We start from the raw sequence: 15,099 nt of genomic DNA on the forward strand, positions 1-15,099 counted from the left end.
AGTATAATGCACAGGCTTCTGGGAGTTGAAGTCCAAAACATCTGGAGACCTACTTTCTGCCCATCCCTGTTCTACAATACTGGCTGGGATCAAGGAATGGGTTAATCAGAGACACTACCTAAATACCTGTGAAGCTCGGTTCTGTGCATTTTTACTTAGAAGTGAGTCCCACCTGTGTCCAGTGGGACTTACTCCCTAGTAATTATGCCATTGGATTGAAGCCTTTGGATTGTCACCCTTTAAGCCAAGTAAGGCAGCAATCTTATGGCTGCTAGTCAGTGGCTAGGCAGCCATAGGATATGTGGATTTCTAGGAACCGATCTTCCCCTCCTCCCATGCTGCCTCACAGGCAGCATGGAACGGCCTCGCCCCCCCATGTTCGGAAGAGGAGCATGGAGTGGCCAAAACAGGGCGTTCCGGGGCAGGGAGGGCAGAAATACTGGTATGACACATCGTATGCATCGTCCAGCAGCCTCCTCCCCTGCTCTGCCTTCCTGCAGCTAGGCAGCTGAAATCAGCTCTCTAGCTGCAAATGCAGGGCAGGAGAAGTGCGGAGGGAACGATCCCCTATGTGCTTCTCTTGCTGTGCACTGGATAGGTGGCCCCCTCCGAGTTTGGAGGTGGCTGCCTATCCCCATAGGAATGCGCCCTAAATCATGGACTGTCCAGCCATTTATTTAATCACGGGTAAAACTAGCACAACATCAAAGGCTTACTTCAAGCAAGTATAGTAATGGTCTAAAACACAGTTTCATTTCTTAATTTTCACTGTTAAATACAGGGTTGGAAGACTGGCTGTACTTACAAATGTGTCTTTACATCAGGAGTTGGCAGACATCGGGCTTGTCTGGTCTTCTTTGTTTTTTATTAGAACTCCGAGATCCACCACCTAGAGCCCAGTACAAAAGCCAGGCACTTGGAATTAACAGAGTGCCTTTAAGCACATTCGGAACCTAGGAATTTGTTTTCAGTACCAGAACTGAACTCCGCTCACAGTCCTTACTCTCAAAATCCCCTCTTGGTTTCTCCTCCACGCTATCTTCATTTCAGCAGCCTAATTTAGGTCAGAAAAGTCATTTTGTTGTTGCTGTTGTTAAGTATGTGGGAGCCAGAAAGAGTGAAGCGGCTGGGCCAAAGCCGAAAGGACACTCAGCTGTGGATGTGTCTGGTGGTGAAAAGAAAATCCGATGCTGTAAAGAACAATATTGTTTAGGAACCTGGAATGTCAGATCAATGAATCAAGGTAAGCTGGAGGTGGTCAAACATGAGATGGCAAGATTGAACATCGACATCTTGGGAATCAGCGAATTAAAATGGACAGGCATGGGCGAACTTAATTCAGGTGACCATCATATCTACTATTGTGGGCAAGAATCCCTTAGAAGAAATGGAGTAGCACTCATAGTCAACAAAAGGGTGGGAAAAGCAGTACTGGGGTACAATCTTAAAAATGATAGAATGATCTCAGTACGAATCCAAGGCAAACCATTCAACATCACAGTAATTCAAGTCTATGCCCCAACCACTGATGCCGAAGAAGCTGAGGTTGATCGGTTCTATGAAGACCTACAACACCTTCTAGAACTAACACCAAAAAAAGATGTCCTCTTCATCATAGGGGACTGGAATGCTAAAGTAGGAAGTCAAGAAATCACCGGGATAACAGGCAGGCATGGCCTTGGTGTACAAAATGAAGCAGGACAAAAGCTAATAGAGTTTTGCCAAGAGAACACACTGATCATAGCAAACACTCTTTTCCAACAGCACAAGAGACGACTCTACACATGGACATCACCAGATGGTCAATATCGAAATCAGATTGATTATGTCCTTTGCAGCCAAAGATGGAGAAGCTCCATACAGTCAGTAAAAACAAGACTTGGAGCTGACTGTGGCTCAGATCATGAGCTGCTTCTTGCAAAATTTCGGCTTAAATTGAAGAACGTCGGGAAAACCACTAAACCATTCAGGTATGACCTAAATCATATCCCTTATGAATATACAGTGGAGGTGAGGAATAGATTTCAGGGATTAGACCTGATAGACAGAGTGCCTGAGGAACTATGGACGGAGGTCCGTAACGTTGTTCAGGAGGCAGCAACGAAATCCATCCCAAAGAAAAAGAAATGCAAGAAAGCCAAGTGGCTGTCTGATGAGGCTTTACAAGTAGCTGAGGAAAGAAGGGAAGCGAAAAGCAAGGGAGAAAGGGGAAGATATACCCAACTGAATGCAGAGTTCCAGAGAATAGCAAGGAGAGACAAGAAGGCCTTCTTAAATGAACAATGCAAGGAAATCGAGGAAAACAACAGAATGGGAAAGACTAGAGATCTCTTCAAGAAAATTGGAGATCTCAAGGGAACGTTTTGTGCAAAGACAGGCATGATAAAGGACAAAGAAGGCAGGGACCTCACAGGAGCAGATGAGATTAAGAAGAGGTGGAAAGAATACACAGAAGAACTATACAGGAAAGATCTTAATGTCCTTGATAGCCATGATAGTAATGTCCTTGATAGCCATGATAGTGCGGTCACTGAACTTGAGCCGGACATCTTTGAGAGTGAAGTCAAGTGGGCCTTAGGAAGCATTAGTAACAACAAAGCTAGCGGAGATGACAGTATTCCAGCTGAGCTATTTAAAATCCTAAAAGATGATGCTGTTAAAGTGCTGCATTCAATATGCCAACAAATCTGGAACACTCAGCAGTGGCCACAAGACTGGAAAAGGTCAGTTTACATTCCAATTCCAAAGAAGGGCAACGCCAAAGAGTGTTCAAACTACCGCACAATTGCGCTCATTTCACATGCCAGCAAGGTGATGCTCAAAATCCTATAAGCTAGGCTTCAGCAGTATGCGAACCGAGAACTACTGGAAGTACAAGCTGGGTTTCGAAGAGGCAGAGGAACTAGAGATCAAATCGCCAACATTCGCCGGATCATGGAGAAAGCAAGAGAATTCCAGAAAAACGTCTATTTCTGCTTCATTGACTACACTAAAGCCTTTGATTGTGTGGATCACAACAAACTGTGGCAAATTCTTAAAGAGATGGGAGTACCAGACCACCTTACCTGTCTCCTGAGAAACCTGTACGAGGGTCAAGAAGCAACAGTAAGAACATGGAACAACCGATTGGTTCAAAATTGGGAAAGGAGTACGACAAGGCTGCATATTGTCACCCTGCTTATTTAACTTATATGCAGAGTACATCATGAGAAATGCAGGGTTGGATGAATCACAGGTCAGAATTAAGATTGCCGGGAGAATTATCAACAACCTCCGATATGCAGACGATACCACCCTAATGGCAGAAAGTGAAGAGGATCTAAAGAGCCTCTTGTTGAGGGTGAAAGAGGAGTGCAAAAGCTGGTTTGAAACTCAACATTAAAAAAACGAAGATCATGGCATCTGGCCCCATCACTTCCTGGCATATAGAAGGGGAAGAATTGGAAGCAGTGACAGATTTTACTTTCTTGGGCTCCAAGATCACCGCAGACGGTGACTGCAGTCATGAAATTAAAAGACGCTTGCTCCTTGGGAGGAAAGCTATGGCCAACCTAGACAGCAGAGTAAGAAGCAGAGACATCACCTTGCCAACAAAGGTCCATCTAATCAAAGCTATGGTTTTCCCAGTAGTAATGTATGGCTGTGAGAGCTGGACTATAAGGAAGGCTGAGCGCCGAAGAATTGATGCTTTCGAACTGTGGTGCTGGAGAAGACTCTTACGAGTCCCCTGGACTGCAAGGAGGTCAAATCAGTCCATCCTAAAGGAAATCAACCCTGAGTGCTCATTGGAAGGACAGATACTGAAGCTGAAGCTCAAATATTTTGGCCACCTGATGCGAAGAGAAAACTCTCTGGAAAAGACCCTGATGCTGGGAAAGACTGAAGGCAAAAGGAGAAGGGGATGGCAGAGGATGAGATGGCTAGATAGCATCACCGATGCAATGAATATGAACCTGAGCACACTCTGGGAGAGTGGGCAGGACAGGAAGGCCTGGCGTGCTATGGTCCATGGGGTCACGAAGAGTCGGACACGACTGAACGACTGAACAACAACAACAACAACAACCAGGCTAGTACTGAATTTTATTCCCAGGTTTTATCCATCAATTTTAGCTGTTGATTTCAGAGGGACTGAAATTCACCGGCATTGGACCACAGCAACTCCTGAGCCATGCTTCCCAACTCCACTGTCCTATATATTTGTGCATTAACATTTTTTAAATGTGAGCTGCCTAGATCCATTATGGGGTTTTCAAGAAAGATGCATGAAGTTTCCATCCTGTTTTCAGCAACTCTTTGACCACAATTTTCTTTCCCTTCCTCTCTCCTCCCCCCAAGAAACGCCGCGATCGCGCAAGGTTTTTAAACGTTGGCATGCACATTCTAAGGAGTAAAGCTATATTTATTTATGGGGCTGTTCCTTTCAAAAAAAGTTCAAAGCCTTTTTAAAGCGTAAAGCCAGGGGAAGAAGATGTTGCGGGCCTGTTACATAATGCTGGTGAGATGGAATATAAATGCAAATTTAAGCTTTTTCTGCATTTATCAAAAGGTTACTACAGAATAGAATTTACACACAAAGAGACATGTGCCACCTTAAAGACTAAATAATTTCTTCAGGCCAGAATAAATTTGTCAGTCTTTAGTAGTGAGTGCAACAGAATGACATGGTTACTCCTCCGGACATTTTTTGAACAGAATTTCAAACCAAACCAGGACAAGCCAAAACTGGAGAATGCGGGCATCGATCCCGCTACCTCTCGCATGCTAAGCGAGCGCTCTACCATTTGAGCTAATTCCCCTACCCGAAAGCCGCTTTTCGATAGGTCTACAAATAGCTCTCCTTCTCAGCCACGTTCCTCTTAATCCCCTCCCCCATCTATTATGGAAGTCGTTGTTGCCAGGCAGTTCGATTCCTTCAATTGAATGACGGGGCGGGCTCTTACGCTGCCCAGTAGGAAAACTTGTTCGCCCATAGTCATTAGTGTGCGGGGAGCGCCGTCTTTAGCTCTGCCTCCGTTAATTCTCATTGGTCTGAGTCCTACGGTAAGTGATTGGACACTACTGGTTTATTTTTAAACGGAACTGAAGGTTTCAGTTGGACAACATGAATGCCTTTCAAAGTGACGTAAGGTTGTTGCTAAGGCGTGGAGGTGGGGAGCCGAAGCCGCCCCTCCGAACACGCTGATTGGGTTAAATGAAGCCGTGACCCCGGCCCTTATCCCTCAATTGTCCAATGGGAAAGTGCTTGTCTTGTGATCGACGACACAGTGGAACCAGTAGAAAATAGAGGCTTTTACCATTGTCCAATGGAAGAGGAGATGGATGAGGAAAGGTGCGATCCGTAGAGGGTTGATTGGCAGGAATGGGGGGGACGGGGATAGAGGAGGGTTCGGAGGAGCTATGTCCGCCATCTTGAAGAGTCGGTGATGGTGGCCAGCAGCAGTTTTCCCGCCTGAGCGGGGGGTCCGCCAGGGGTGGGGGGAGACATACTCTCTGAGGTAGGGGCTGCGTGAGTGGGTCTGCTTTCCCTTAGCGGCTTGAGTCGAGTTGGTACCATCTTCATATGGCTCGCGGAGAGTGAAGAAAGGAAGCGGGGGGTGGTCGTTCCTCCGAGAAATCGCGTCGGGTGGGCGACGGGGAGGGGAGGAATCGCTTGGGCTGAGGTAGTTCTTTCTCTCTCACTCGCCCCTTCACCATCCCTCGTTCCCGTGTCTTGAGTCGAGGGCGAGTGGAATCAGGCCTTCTTCCTCCCCCCCGCTCCCCCCCACTCCGAGAGCAGCGGCCTAGTTGCCCGGTTTGTTTTGCTTCCTGAGATGTGGCCGCCCCCTCCCCCCCTTCTGTGTCGCAGCGGCCTGACCCCCTTCTCTACCGTGGGATGATGGGGTGGGAAGCGAAGGTACTCGATGCCTTTTCTTCCCCCGACGGCAGGGTTTGAGTTAATGACCTTTCCCCCACCAGAGAGGGGATGCGCGTCTCCTCCGAGGAGGGAGCGGGAACACGTATATATGCATTCACACGCACTCATTCTTTCGCCCTTACCGGCTTCAAGGGGCACTTGCTGGTGTGAGAACTCGTGTGGTCTGTCTTCTGGGCGGCGGGAATGCAGGGAGTGCCATTTATATTCTCTGTCTTTCCTACTGGGCGCCAGTTGAAAACTACATTTTTTATAAAAAGTAGTAGCATGACTCCTTTTAGTTTCTCTAATCGTCAAACATAACCTTTGGACTTGCTTCCTTGCCTGAGTCGAGATGTGAAGTTAAGCTTTGCTTAGGGGTAGTAGAAGTGAGATGTCTGAAACCAGGACATGTGAAAGTAGGTGGTGAGAACTGGCTAAGGCTGCAGTCTTTACCCACTCTCCAAGGAGTAAGCCCCATTGAACTCAGTGGGACTTACTTCTGAGCACACGTGCATAGGGTTGCACTGCTAGTGTATCAGGCTCGAGCTATTCTATGACTGTTAATAGAGAAATCACGATGTCAGTGTCCTTCCTTAGGCAGTGTTTTGGCGGGACTTAAAATAAGGTTTCTTGCTGTTCTCCCCCCCCCCCCCTCCACTGTCCCTTGACTTCCTGGGTAAACTTGGGTAGACGTATTAGTTCACTCAGTATTTGAAATGCTGGTTTAAAAAAGCCCTTGAAATAACACATATGTAACACATCTTCAGATTGAGAAGGTGGAGGTTTTTAAATTTACACTTTATTGTAATAGCTGTTGGAAAATTTCTCTGTGCTAGGAAAGTTTCATTTTAAACAACTTGTGTCATGATCATGGTGCAGTGGTTGTGATAGTAGTGTTTGGAATCTGTTTAGGTTGAATTATGATACCATCAATTCCATTAATTATTTTTGGAAGTGTTGTCAAGGACAGGAACCCCATGCTTACTAGTATGGTGGCCATCAGTTTGATAGCTATCCTGCATAATTTCTCCCAGGCTTTAATATTACCTCATTCTCTATATGTACCTGGCCAGATTAGGGTCAGGAAGGATATAGGCTGGTAACTGATTGCTTTTCACGTTTTCTGTTGAATCACGTGGTGTAGTTTGAATCATCTGGATTTTAAAACCATTGATCCTTTCGCCTACATCTCAGGCATTGTGTAGTTTTCTTGATTTGTGATGCACTAGTCTTCTAGATTTGAATGTTTAAATTCTGTTTTTGCAGATGGTACCTCCAGTGGTTCTTGCACCTCTCAATTCTGTAAGTAGAATGAAAAACAATCTACATTGGCTAGAATGTACATAATACATTTTAAACCTTATACTTTACCACACTACGCCACAACTAATCTGTCTCACTTGCTTTTCAAATAAATCTCAAAGTGAAATTAACATTTGCAAGTGATAAACTTCAGACTAAGAATAATTCATCACATCACCTGTAAAAATTTCTTAATTTTCAAAGAGTTAGAGTAGATTACTATAATGTTTTTCCAGCGGGGTGATTTTTGTAAGCTGCTCTGAGAATTTGATTGAAGGGCCGGATAAAAATATTCTAAATAGATTTTGACCTACCTATTGATGGAATTGTTTTTATGGTCAAGACTTTTGTAGAGTGGGAAAGACCCAGTGCCCAATGGCAAGACCAATTCTGGTGTGGCATAGGTGACATGGGCTGCAGGCATTTTTTTTCCACTTGAAATTAAGGCTGCAATTCTAAGCCTATTTACCTGGCAGAAATCTCCATCAAACTCAATGGAACTTACTTCTGAGTAGGTCAGTAAAGGATTGCTTAGCCAGGCTCTTCGACTGTTTTTGTGAATGCTGTTAATCTGAGATAAAAAGTAGGAGCCATTTAAAAGTTTAATGCACATTCTAGCCAATAAAGGTTTTATGCTCTTATGGCAGAAGTGGGAGAAGTAAAACATTTTTTCACATATGACACTAAAAGCATTCTAAAAGTTGAGTTCCAAAATGCTTTAGGCTGCCCAGTCCTATGTAGAGTTATGGTGTGCCTGAGCCCACTGAAATCAACTAATGTTGATTAGAAATCAATTGACATCGATTACATGTAGGCTGTACAGTGCTATGTGTAAATTATTTTGAATACTCACGATGATATATTCCTGTAATCTAGGAGTATGTTAGGGCCAAAGCAAAACAGACATTAGGAATCCATGATCATATCTTTTGTGTCTCTAAATTTTTCTTAAAAGTGGCCATGGCTCCCTGAATTGGATTAGGACCACAGTGCTTGAGGGAATGTTTTTTGAACCATTATCCTGTGCTTTTTTCTTGGTATAACCCTCCATCCACACACGCTATTTGAACAGCCAGTGAAAATGAACAGGTACCCATATGTTTTAGTGGGACAAATTAAAGAATGAGTGACTTGCATTCACAAAAGGGCATGGGGGAAAGACTTCAGCCCTTCATGCCATGGTCTTCATCCAATTTGGGGGGAACTGTGGTTGCTTTTAAGAGACTTAAGGAGATGGGAGGTTTGATCCAAGATACTGAACCTCTCATTTAGTTTTGTCCTTCATCTGCTGTAAAAATTCCAGGTTCTGGCCTCATCATTGAGTTCCAATTTGAGATTAAGGGTTAGAAACACTGGATCTAAGGAGGGTGCATATTGGATCTAACAAGCCTGGATTTTGTGTTTAAAAAAAACACAGTGGTATTAAAGGTTGGTAAAAGGTGATGTGGAATTATCTACGTTCATGATTTTGTATGTTCAGATTGATTTGTTTAGTGAATGACCATCACAAGGACAAAATTCATATTTTATACATGCAAAAGATAGCTTGGTTTACATAAATACAACCATAATATACATTTTTGGAGAGTCGGTGTGGTGGGTAGAATTGACTCGGTAAATCTGGGTTCTAGTCCCCATGCAGCCATGAAGCTCATTGGGTGGCCTAACCTACCTCACAGGGCTGTTGTGAGGATAAAATGGAGAGAAGGATCATGTAAGCTGCTTTGGGTTCCTTGCAAGAGGAAAAAAGATGGGATATAAATGTAATACATACATACATACATACAACTAGTAGGAGCGATCTCCACTGAGAATAATGGATTGGATCCAGCTTCTTTCCTGCTGGTGGTAACGTTTCCATAGCATATATCTGCTCAGAATTCTCTTGCCAGCAGAAGCGGGCGGATGGCATTATTTGTCATTTCCTCCCTCCCTCTGCAGCCCCAAACACTACTTCCTCCACTGTTCCAGAACATCCCTCGGAACATCCCCCAACTTTCTGGTGCAGGTTTTTGGGGTACTGCAGGAAGAGGGGGGAATTGGCAAAGATTGCCTCCTTCCCAGTTCGGCCCCGGGGAGAACCTTAGTGGGAGGCTTTTGCTGGATCCACCCCATTGTGAGCTAGAATTGCTTCTGTATGGAACTTGGAATAGCTGGTTGTTCTGGATTAATCCTTGAATAAAAGACAACTGTGTGTGTCTTAAATACATTTGCATTTATTCATGTTAGTTGAGAGCACAGAATTCTGTGGCCTAAGTACTAGCAGGCTTGCTTGAATGAAGAGTTGGGTAGAAGTTTGCCATTGTTTGACTAAGACTGTTATTGAAAATGCTATGTTCCTTTCCTATTTTTATACTTATTTAATGAGGTTACATTAAGAGTTGAACAAATAATATAGCAGGAAAACCTGCGATAGTATATGCCTAAGCAGCGTTGGGCAACTTGTGACCCTCCAGATCTTTGGGCTTACAGCTCCCATCAGCCTCGGCTAGCATAGCCAGTGGTGAGGGATGATGGGAGGTGTAGGCCAGAACATCTGGAGGGCCAGAAGTTGCTCACCCCTGACGTTAAGGGTAGGCTCTGATTATTTAGCAAACTTCAGATCCTCATGGTTCCACTGCCTTCATATGTGTCAGTAGCAAACTAGTACGTCTGAAATAGATCCAAAAGATTTCTAATCTATGTGTTCTAGTGACAGTTCTAAAGTAGGCTGATCAGGCTTTGCAGACAGATATTGTTGAATTATCAGAGTATCTCAGTCTATGTAATGAGTGCAGCAGGTCGTTCCTAGCTTGCTTATGAAAGTGGATGAAAACAGAAGTGGCGAGCATGTGGGAGCCAACATGCTTGCTCCAGCACAGTCCTGCCAATTCATGGGTTAAACAACCCATGAATTGGCATTATGTGTAAAGCAGGTCAGTGGTTCCTTGAGTTCCATGGAAGGAAGAATATACATACATGACTGGAGAAAATTCGATAGATTCCATTTTAGCTAAGCTGATGGGCTCTCTGGTCTCCAATGTGTGCTGTTTTTTTGTTTGGTTCAGGTTTACTTTGAGCTGCTGAAAAATGCCTGCTAACCTGTAGTTTTTCCATAGTGTTTAAAATTACTTGAGCATAGAAAACAGGAACTTCCTGTACTTACAAATAATAATCAGAAGGTAGCTGTGTTTAGTCTGTTGTAATGAAACGGGGCCTTTTGGCTTATAATGATCCAAACCATGGTTTAGGACAGGGGTAGGCGGACTTCAGGCTTGTTGGATCTAATTTGTTTTTCACTAGAACCCCAAGATTCACCAGCCAGAGCCAGGAGGAAAAGACATCCTCTTGGAACTTAAGTACAGGTTGCAACCTAGGAATTTGTTTTGAATACTGGAAGTTGGCTGACCTTGTAGTCCTTTCACACAACTCTGTTCCTCATTACTTTTTGCTTGCCACATTTCAGCACCATAATTTAGGTGGAAAAAGTAATTTTACTGCTATTGTTAAGTAATTGGAAAACTTTTGCTCATGTACTGTAAGCAGGCCTTGATGGTGACACCCACCCTCTGGAACACTCTTCCACATGTGGTCCAAGAGGTGGAAACTGGCAAGCTTTAGACCCTCTTGAAGACATATCTGTTTACTCAGGCTTCCCTGATGTGTAATTGCACTGCACTGCTCTGTTCTGCTGCTGTTGTAATGCTTTAAATGTATTATTTTATATCAATTTTTACATTATATTGTATGTATTTTTATGTAAACAGCTTTGGATATCAGTAATTTAAATTAATAAATTAATATTAATACTGCAAATCACTGAAAGATCTACTGGTAGGGTGGGATCTGTCTTCTGCCCAACCATGGTTTAGGAAGTCTCCTTGTGCGCTAGCTTTAGCACTCCAATCCTGGTTTTTCGACCACATTTCCTTGTTACATCTGAAACAGGGAACTGTAATTTAATGTCTGTTTACTAATCAGGTTTTTAAACCACTGTTTGATCTTTGTTAGTAAACTGACATTAAGGGCGCAATCCTATGCATGTTTAGACAGAAAAAGTCCTACAACTCCCAGCATTCCCCAGCCACCATGCACCCTTAATCAAAGTTGCCCATCTTGGATATAATGGGGAATTGTGGTTGAAAGAGACAAGGACTGAAGTAAGAGGATGTTTGTGGCACCTTAAAGACTTAACAGCCATGACAAATCTGTCAGTGTTAAGGTGCCACAAGACTTCTTGTTTTAAAAGTTTTGAGTTACTGCTTTTATTTAGATTGAATGTTCTTTTCTAGACTTGGTTTCATAGTTCCTAGCAGCAGTCCAAACACCTTGGTTTACTAACTAGCCATTATTTGTAGTTGCTACTGAGCCCTCCGCTTGGGATAATTTCCTTGTATTGGGCTTCTGAAGGAGGCACTGAGGTATACTCCAACCACCTTCTGGACAAAGCTCAGTGGAAAGGTGTGTATGTGCATGTGTGCGCGCGCTAGGGGTGTTGGGCAGGGGCACCTGCTATTCATTAGGGAGTGGGCTTGGGGAACCCTAGTTTCCAGGTAGGCTATAACACTCTAACTTGTAGAACTTCTTTACACTGTCAAATGAGAAAGGCTTACTTGCTCTTTTGGTTAAAGTGCAGAGGACTTGAGGGGAAAGCAGTGTGAAGGCAGAGAAAACAATCCATTCTCTACACTTCAACCCCTAGTTCTTTTCAGTTCATGGAGAGCTTGGGAAAAAGAAAAGATGTTTCATTTCGACTGGGTGTTGCAGGAGGCACCTAGAGAAGAACAGTGTAAGGTAAAAAACCCTCCTCCCTTTCCCCACCAGGAGTTTTTTACACATGTCATAGAGGTTGGGACTGGTGGTGACCACAAGTAATGCTTTTGCTAATGAAACCAGTTTCAGTGAAGGAATTATCCTTGTGAGGTTGGGGCATTGATGCTGTTAAAAGCTCCCCACTTCCTTGAGTGGTGAAAATTTCCAGGGGCAACGCCTACCTAAGTTTGGCTTACTTTGGAGGGAAAGCTATTTGGATTTATTTACAAATATGTAAGTTGAGCATACATGGATCAAACAGATTAAGAACATGTACAAGCAGCGGATCCTCCAGAGAGAGGCACCCCTATATCCCCTGATGGTTTTCGCTAACAGTTCTCTTAGTCTGCTGTCTTACATTCTGTTCCCAAAAATGTTTGTTATTTCCTGACACACATGCACCTAGCCCCACCTTACAGTTTGAGGTGGTGATGAGTCACCTTTGCCAAAAATGGTGCTCTCCCTCTAAAGAGCAGTTATTTCCTTGCCATTCTGTGCCATTTTACCTGTAATTTTCCTGATAATAGATGTGGCTGCCATGTGGAACTTTAAGCAGTGATTTTGGTCACCCTAGTCTTCTCTTGTCCGTACCCCAGACTCCTTCAGAGCAATGAAATAGTAATCTTATAACAATACTTTCTTTTTGGGAAGTATCGTGACAACCGTTTTTACTACAAGCCATGTGTCTTTGTCAGGCTGGGTAAAATCAATGATTAAAACAAAACATTTAAAATGTCCCTTAATATAGTTTGATCCTGATTTTAATATATAGCTGCATCAAAACTAGACATCCACAGCCTTTGGTTGAAAGACTTTCAACCAAAGGCTGTGGATGTCTAGTTTTGATGCAGCAGGAGAAGACTGTTCTACCCAGTAACCATAGGCTGTGGTTCTGGAAAGTTGAGGGCACTGAAGGGCCCATTTGCAACATTAGGAAATTTGTGATTACTCCTGAAGGTTTTCTAGAAACTGAAATGCAGCTGTGAGGAGTTCAGATCAGCTAATCAGAGCTGTGATTGAGAGTTGCTTAACCCTTTACCTACTGGCTAATTTCAAACTAATTTTAAGCATCCCTTCCCCCACCTCTACTCTGATTGAATTTGGAGCCCCCCACATCTACATACAGTGTTTGGGTTTTTTAAAAAAAGCTGTTGGGAGACTGGTCATGTCTCACCTATTTTGGCTCTTGGTCTTCAAGTAAGTGATCTTGCTTGGTTGTGTCCGTATGTGTACAGAGTGCTGAAGGAAAGACATCCTTTGTTTCACAAATGCTACCTTGCACCTAACCAGATAAGCTTGTAATGCAAAAGAAATATGAGCTGTCTGACCAGAGATTTTTCTGTTATAGTATAAAGGTCAGTTTACCACTAAATAGCACATCTTTAATAATTATAGCAACCAATTAGTATGAATCCATGTTTTTGAAGTAAATATATTATTGTTATTGATATTATTATGAGCTTGATTTAAAATATGAGGGAAAAAGCCAATTTTAAAATAATTCCACCTTGGTCTAGTAAGAGTTCTTCAACAGTATTTTTATATTGTTGAAACTATGCCAGGTAAAAATGACAGTTCCAATATCTAACTTGCTGCTTAAATTGAAGCAGGTCATTGTTATCAGCGGGCATTCAGTAAAAACAGCATCTCTGTTACAAATGTAAACTAGCCAAACCATTCTGGGAACTGCGGTTTTGTAAAGGCATTTTTAAGGCAATCAGTACCTTTACAGAACTGCAGTTCTCAGGGTTCTTGGAAATCAAACAGGATTTAATCTTATGTATATCTATAGTGTATGCATAGCTTTAGAATTGTCATATGATCTGCAACTATTAACATTAACAATTGGTCTCCATACCAGGCACTTGTTAAAGAGAAACCTTGAAAATATGCCTAGTTAACATGCAGTTCCATGTAAATTGTTGAAAGAATACAAAACCAGTAATCATGAACCACTATACCAGTTCTGATTATGATTGTAATGGTCAAGATCGAAATAACTATTCTAGATGTGTTTATGCTCACCCAGTGCTCTGTTTTCTTTGAAAAGCAGGCGATTACCCCCTTGCCATAGCACATACTACTTTTCAAAGTCGCCTTTCAAAAGTGGTTTGCTATGCAGCATTGGGAGCTGCTGTTCAAGAAACTTCTCAAGTCTCCTTGGATACGTAGAATGATTGTCCAGTTATTTTGATCCTGGCTACTGTTCATATCTCAATAACTTCAACCTTAACTGTTGCATGGTGTACAAAAGCATAGATATCTGCTCTTCTGAAAGTGTTCTTTTAGAATTTTAAACATAATAAATAAAAACAGCAAGCAAAGCAAAGTGGCAATCCCCTATGAAAATTTAGTTCCTTTGGAAAGAAGACTCTTCCTTTTGATGCCTATTCCAAGATACTTCTTTAGCTACTGGAGAAGATATGATAATCAGAACAATGACATTTCAGACCTAGAAGTGTTTGGGTATGATTCCAGTGGTTGGTGTAGAAACCTTATGTTCGCTGCAGATGGCCTCAGCAACTTCTCTGAACACAATTTAAGAAATCTACTCCCCCCCCCCCCCCCCCGGTCAGGCAGTCATGCACTTTTTCAGAAACGCACCAACTTTGTATCAGTTGTGGACTACTATGTGGTGATCATTTTCAGATATGCAGGCAAGTGATATTGAATGCATGTTGATAAGTATGGATGTTTTAAAGTAAAAACAAAATTTAACTTTTTCTAATCATTTAATCTAATCATTTATTGTTACGTTCAATGACCAGCATAGCAAATAAAAACACATAAAACACATAAAATTACACATAGAATACATAAGATAAAAACATAAGATGAGAGAAAATGGGGAGAGAAATAGGATAATATTATACAGTTTGTGATCATATTTCAATCTCCCAAGGAGGGTTACAGAATCTCTGAGGTCAGTTCTTGGTGATTTTTGCATGCTGCAGCACAGAATTTGATAACGTTAAGAGTGGTGGCTGCATTTAATAAATTTGTTAATACAGTCTACGACCAGCTCATATGTATAAACAATCTAAAAAATCACAATAAATTAAAATATTCCCAAACGATAGATAAATGAACAATATAAACAATAAATGAAC

At 42.5% G+C, this 15,099-nt stretch overlaps 1 protein-coding gene and 1 non-coding gene across 42 annotated transcripts in view; one reads left to right on the plus strand and one right to left on the minus strand.

Annotated features, from left to right (window-relative positions):
* Positions 1-4,726: 4,726 nt before the first annotated feature.
* Positions 4,727-4,799, minus strand: TRNAA-AGC (transfer RNA alanine (anticodon AGC)). Its single transcript has one exon. It is a non-coding gene; the product is annotated as a tRNA-Ala (tRNA).
* A 481-nt stretch (positions 4,800-5,280) lies between these two features.
* PPP6R3 (protein phosphatase 6 regulatory subunit 3) overlaps positions 5,281-15,099 on the plus strand; it is a 106,540-nt gene continuing 96,721 nt past the window's right edge. For 23 of the 41 annotated variants that reach the window (XR_014792285.1, XR_014792280.1, XM_084857816.1 and 20 more), the window contains exon 1: positions 5,359-5,498. The gene's annotated coding sequence lies outside the window, so the exon portion shown is untranslated. Of the gene's footprint in view, positions 5,333-5,358; positions 5,499-7,162; positions 7,199-11,535; positions 11,639-11,808; positions 11,972-15,099 lie in introns of those variants that run through there. The other 18 variants (XM_084857857.1, XM_084857924.1, XM_084857651.1 and 15 more) reach the window with 8 other exon arrangements.

This window comes from Heloderma suspectum, chromosome 1 (genome assembly GCF_057233095.1).
Source record: "Heloderma suspectum isolate Gila_16-S chromosome 1, 16-S_ref, whole genome shotgun sequence".
In the NCBI taxonomy this organism is placed as follows: domain Eukaryota; kingdom Metazoa; phylum Chordata; class Lepidosauria; order Squamata; family Helodermatidae; genus Heloderma; species Heloderma suspectum.